A 6788-nucleotide genomic window follows, 5' to 3' on the forward strand; every position below is an offset into this window, starting at 1 on the left:
AGAACCAGATGGCTTCACTGGTGATTTCTACAAACATTTAAAGAAAAATGGACACCAATTCTTTTCAAACTCTTCCCAGAAAATAGAAGAGAAGTAATCACTTCCAAATCCATTTTTTTTGGAGGCAGGCCTTGACCTGATACCAAAATCACTCAAAAATGTCACAAGAAACAAAAGAAAATTATGGACCAATATTTCTGATGAACATAGTTGCAAAAATCCTCAACAAAATATTAGGAAACTAAATTCAGCAATACATTAAAAAGACTATATAACATGATCAAGTGGCTTTTATTCCAGAGATGCAAGAATGGTTCAACATCTGTAAATCAATCAATGTGATACACCACTATCCTTTAACAAAATGAAGGATAAAAATCATATGACCATCTTAATGGATCTAGAAAAAGCAATTGACAAAATTCAATATCCCTTTATATAAAAACTCTGAACAAAGGAGGTATACAGCAAATGTTCCTCACCATAATAAAGGTCATATATGATAAACCTAAAGATAACATCATACTCAATGGTGAAAAAGTGAAAGGTTTTCCTTTAAGATCAGGAACAGGACAAGTACTCTCGCTACTTGTATTCGACAAAGTACTGAAATCCTTGTCAAAGCAATTAGGCAAGAAATAAAAGGCATGAAAATTGGAAAAGAAGAAGTAAAACAATCACTATTTGTAGATGACATGATAGTATATATAGAAAATCCTAAACATTCCACCAAAAATCTATTAAAACTAATAAAACAAAGTCAGTAAAGTTGTAGAATACACAATCAATGTACAAAAATCTGTTGTTTCTACAGACTAATAGCAACCTATTAAAAAGAGAAATTAAGAAAACAGTACCATTTGCAACTGTATCAAAAAAGGATAAAACATCTAGGAATAAATTTAACCAGGGAGGTGAAAGAACTGTACACTGGAAAAACTACAAAACATTGATAAAAGAAGTTGAAAACAAGAATAAATACAAAGGCACTCCATTCTCATGGATTGGAGGAATTAATACTGTTAAAAACATCCATACTACCCAAAGCAATTTAAGATTCAATATAATTGCTATCAAAATTCCAATGGTCTTTTTCACAGAAACACAACCAACAATCCTTTTTGTCCACAAAAGACTCCAAATAGCCCAAGCAATCTTGAGAAAGAAGAACAACACTGGTGGCATCATGTTTCCTGACATAAAACTATATTTTAAAGCTATATGCAATTTAAACAACATGATTTTGGCATAAACACAGACACATGGGCCAGTGGAACACAGTAGAGAGTCCAGAAATAAACCCATGCATTTATATAGTCAACTAATATGTGACAAAGAAGCCAAGAATACAATCGAGAAAGGGCAGTCTCTTTAGTAAATGATGCTGGGATAACTAGACAGCCACATGCAAAAGAATAAAGCTGGATCATGATCTTATACCACACACAAACATTAACTTAAAATGGATGGAAGACTTGAACATAAGACCTGAAATCATAGAATTCCTAGAAGAAAATATAGCTTTTTAAAAATTGGTTTTAGTGATGATTTTTTGGATTTTGACACCAAAAGCAAAGGCAACAAAAGCAGAAATAAACAAGTGGGATTACATCAAACTAAAAAGCTTCTGCATGACAAAGGAAACCATTAACAGAATGAAAGGCAACCTGCTGAGTGGGAGAAAATATTTTTAGATCATATGTCTGATAAAAGGTTAATATTCAAAATAGATAAAGAACTCATACAACTCCATAGCAAAAAACAATCCATTAAAAAATAGAAGATCTGAGTACTTATTTTTCCAAAGAAGACCTGCACATGGACCACAAGTACATGAAAAAATGCTCAACATTACTCATCATCAGTAAATGCAAATCAAACCACACTGAGATACTATCTCATACCTGTTAGAATGGCCACTACTCAAAAGACAAGCAATAGCAAGTGTTGATGAGGCTATGGAGAAAAAGGGAAGCCTGTACACTGTTGGTAGGAGTATAAATTGGTGCAGCCACTATAGAAAACAGTTTTGAGGTTTCTGAAAAATTTAAAAATAGAACTATTATATGATCCAGCAATTCTACTTCTAGATATTTATTCAAAGAATATGAAAACACTAACTCACAAAGGTATATGCACCCCTGTGCTCATTGCAGCATTATTTACAATAGCCAACACATAGAAGCCATGTAAGTGTCCATCGATGGATAAGTGAATAAAGAAATGTGTATATTTATATGGTGTGTTTGTGTATATAAACATATATATATATTCCATCCTATGTGTGTGTATATGTTATATATATAATATATATAATATATGTATAATATATAATGGAATATCATTCAGTCATAGAAAAGAATGAAATCTTGCCATTTGGGACAACATGGATGGACCTTGAGGACATTATGCTAAGTGAAATAAATCAAACAGAGAAAGACAACCATGATCTCACATATATGTAGAAACTAAAACCATAAAACAAAACCAAAGATACAGAGAAAAATCGGTGGTTCTCAGAGGCAGAGGTGGGGGGTGCGGCAAAATGGGTAAAGGTGGTCAAAAGATACAAATTTCCAGGTATAAAATAAATAGGCTCTGGGCATGTAATATACATCAAGGTGACTCAAATTAAGAAGGCTGTATTGCATATTTGAAAATTGCTATGAGATCTTAAAAGTTCTTCTCACAAGGAAAAAAAAAATATTTGTAACAGATCTTAGGAGTTCTCATCACAAGGAAAAAAAATGTGTAACTCTGTGGCAATGGATGTTAACCAGACTTAATGTGGCAATCATTTCACAATATACACAAATATCAAACCATTATATTGTACACCTGAAACTAATGTGATGCCATGTGTCAATTATATCTCAATTTAAAAATACCCAAAATAGGGGATGCCTGGGTGGCTCAGCGGTTTAGCGCCTGCCTTCAGCCCAGGGCATGATCCTGGAGTCCCGGGATCGAGTCCCATGTCGGGCTGCCTGCATGGAGCCTGCTTCTCCCTCTACCTGTGTCTCTGCCTCTCTCTGTGTCTCTCATGAATAAATACATAAAATCTTTAAAAAAAAGCAAAATATGCTGAAAAAAAACTAAAAATTCTTCAAAACATTAATGGTAACTATTACTTAATGTTGAACCAAAAAGATTTTTGTTTACCTTTTCCAAATTATACAAACTATTTTTTTAAATTTTTTTTTATTTATTTATGATAGTCAGAGAGAGGGGGGGGGGGGCAGAGACACAGGCAGAGGGAGAAGCAGGCTCCATGCACCGGGAGCCCGATGTGGGATTCGATCCCGGGTCTCCAGGATCGCGCCCTGGGCCAAAGGCAGGCGCCAAACCGCTGCGCCACCCAGGGATCCCCTACATACTATTTTTATAATTGAAAATTTATTAACTTCCAAAGTAATCCCATTGGCTTAGCATTTTCTCAGAGTTCTAGAGGCATAGCAAGTAGTTATTATTGCCAATAGACATGTCTCTCCACTGAAAAGTGATTTTTAGAAGATATCACTATGTTCCTATTTCTTCAGTTTATTTCAAGTTAAAATAGCATTTACTTGTGTGGATACCTCTTGGTTTTATGGAGGGTGCTCTACTTCACGAAAACAGCACTGGCCGTTATCCTAAATAACCTAAGCCATTAAGAAAACCCCTTAAAATGCACCTTCAATACATCTTGGCAACTTGCTAAAATGACATGCGTAAAAAGGAAAAATCGGTAATGGGCTACAATGTATATTTCCTATACTAGCCTTTCTTCTATGTCTGGTAATAAAAATGAAAAAGTCACGTTTCCATCCCAGAAAGCAATAATAGAGAGTCTGCCTTGAGTAGGTTCATGACTGTGTGTATATGCCAATTGCCCCATCTTTCCTATGTCTCGTATTTATTCTACTGTTCGTTCCTGATCTTCCGGGTGATTCTTATTTGTAAGGCACAAATATGTGCTCTTAATTTAATTCCTTGCTCTTATTTTCATATTTAGTTTCAAATGGCATAGTCCTTATTTCAGTCAAGAATGTTTAACTATATCCTCTGGGAATAGGTTCATGTTTGCTCTTTCAGCAGTCCTAGGGACATTTTTTAGCAAGTTAAATGACTTGCTAAAAAAAACAAAACAAAACAAAAACAAAAACAACCCCCCCCCCAAAAAAAACCCATTCTTTTCAGAATCATTTTGAATGATCATTTCTAAAGGGAGCATCTTCTTTTAGTCTGGAATCACTGACAAAGAGATGCTCCCCTGTTTCTAGTCCTTTTGAACACCAAACATAAGGAGCAAATAAATTGAATTCTTAGTTATCTGAGGACCTTTTGGATTTATAGGAACAAAATGATGAAAACGAATACTTTAATGCTTTAATGGTACTTCTATTCCCCTCCTAAGCTTTAACTTTGGCCATTTGCTTCTCTAAACCTGCTGCAATGTCTGCATACTGCTGAAACAAAACCCATAGGTCAGTGTAAACACTATAGCACTACTGGCTTTTTTACTGGTGATTGGAATTGGAATATTTTCAAATTATCAATTTGGTCTATGTTTACCACTTAAAGAGAGATTTGGAATTGAAACAAGATGTCAACTAACATGCCCTCCTTGGAATATGCTGGGTGTCCCATACCTGACAGGTTCAGCACATTCCCACCTCTTTTTCTTTTGGTGTCACTGGCCTGCCACTGAGCAACACCCATATAAGCAGAAAGATTAAAGTATGTACTATTTTGGGATTCTCCAAAAATAAACAACCTACAAAAATACAATCTAAAAGCATAATGTTTTGGGGACCTCTGCCACCACCACTGCTGCCACCCCCACTGTACCATGGCACCTTGCCCCAGCATCTTCTTCTCTGTTTGAGAGCAGGGCAAGACCATGCACGTGCTGCCAGAGACTAGGGCCAGAGCTGGAAGGAGGGAGTGGTGACCATGGAGACCTGGCTGTAGGGCTCACTCGAGACCTCCTGTCTGTATGGGCAGCTTCCCAAGTTCCAGGATGGAGACCCTACCCTGTACCAGTCTAACTAACGCCATTCTGCGACACCTGGGCCTCTCCATGGGGCTGTATGGGAAGGACCAGCACGAGGTGGCCCTGAACGTGCTGAATGGTGGTGTGGAGAACCTCTGCTGCAAATACATCATCCTCATCTACACCAACTCTGAGGCAGGCAAGGAGGAGTAGGTGAAGGCATTATGAGGGCACCTGAAGTCTTGTGAGATCCTGCTGTCCCAGAACTAGGGGCCTTCAACTTAAGCAACCAGATCTCCTTCACAGATGAAAACCTGCTGGACTTACTGCTGATTCACCAGGTCCTGGCCCACGGCTGCCTGGACTCCTTCCCCCTGCTCTTGGCCTACTTGGCGCACGTCAACACCTGGCCCAAGCTCAGGCCTTCCTGGCTTCTCCCCAGACGTGGAACCTCCCTATCAACAGCAATCAGAGGCAGTGAGAGCTTGAGGCACCCTTGGCAGGAGGCGGGGGCTGCCTGCCTTCCTTTCCCCAGAACCAATAAAATTTCTAAGAGAGGAAAAAATAATAATCATCAAAAGTAAGAGCATAGTGTTCTTCTCAAAGAAAATTTACTACATAACCATTTCTCCAGATACCAGTGTGACATACATGAACTGACTGATGGACAAGGTGGCCTTGCTTGGACCAAGAGATGAAATATTTTGAAGGAAATTCTAGTGGCAGAAAGAGACATGTAAACTGGCATATAAGCCACGTGAACATTTCCTAGGTGTTCTGTTTTAGAGAAAATTTGCCCGAAGTATTTCCTGAATTCAGAGATAACACATCACTGATGAATGACACACAAGGAATATAGCTCATTACTAATGAGATTATTTGAAGATATTCTTAAAAACTGGTCAGTGAGAATCAAATATAAGCATATGTTTTTGAAATGGCAGAAGAATCATTTGAGAATTGACCGTTTTACAGGTTTTCATGAATGATTAAGAAGAGCATAAGAAAAATGCATTTAAATTCGTTGTATATGATCATGGGATGAGTACAGTAGAGTATATGGAAATATCAAAACTTTCAAGACAGAAAGCCATAGTTTTCTAATCTATGAAATACATATAATAATTCCTATCTTGGAACTACTTGTGAATTAAATGTAAAAATATATTTGTAAGTGGTTCATCATGGGAATGATATCCTGAAACTAGATTGAAACATTGAAAGATGGCTGAATATTGGGAAATTGCTTTCACCCCATTGGAGAACATACCCCAATGAATGACAATTAAGGAGGTTTTGGAAATGAATACAAGGACATAGTCTTAATGGCCACCGTGATGTGATACATGGCCTTATCATGAAGAATACCCAATTGAATGTTGCAGAGGTAGGAGAGAAAATAAGAATAAAGATGGTCAAACTGATGAGTGGGTTGAAGTATGAAAGCTGCTGAGAGAGATGAGGAAACCATGCATTGTCTTGATAAAGAAGAAAATTGCCTCAATACCAGGCAATCATTATCTGATCTTGACTGAAGAAAAGGATGAACAATAACAAGCAAAGCTAATTATAGAAGGTGATCTCTTATGATATGAATTTGAGGAAGCACATAACATAGTTCCCTTGTCCTCAGGATTCATATTTGATTCCTATCGCTGGTCACATTTCTTGGCCCCTAGAATATACTAAACAAATGTTCTGGGATAAAGAATGAATGAGTGTCTTAGGTTGGGTTCCTCAGCAGAAGCAGACTCTCTAATAACGATTCAAGTGCAAGTAGTTTATTTGGAAGGCAATCCCAGGAAGCTCCAGT

At 37.3% G+C, this 6788-nt stretch overlaps 1 pseudogene; it reads left to right on the forward strand.

Moving 5' to 3' along the window:
* Positions 1-3706: 3706 nt before the first annotated feature.
* Positions 3707-5456, forward strand: LOC112654004 (glutathione S-transferase P-like; annotated as a pseudogene).
* The last annotated feature ends 1332 nt before the right edge of the window (positions 5457-6788 follow it).

Source organism: Canis lupus, chromosome 3 (assembly GCF_003254725.2).
Source record: "Canis lupus dingo isolate Sandy chromosome 3, ASM325472v2, whole genome shotgun sequence".
Classification (NCBI taxonomy): domain Eukaryota; kingdom Metazoa; phylum Chordata; class Mammalia; order Carnivora; family Canidae; genus Canis; species Canis lupus.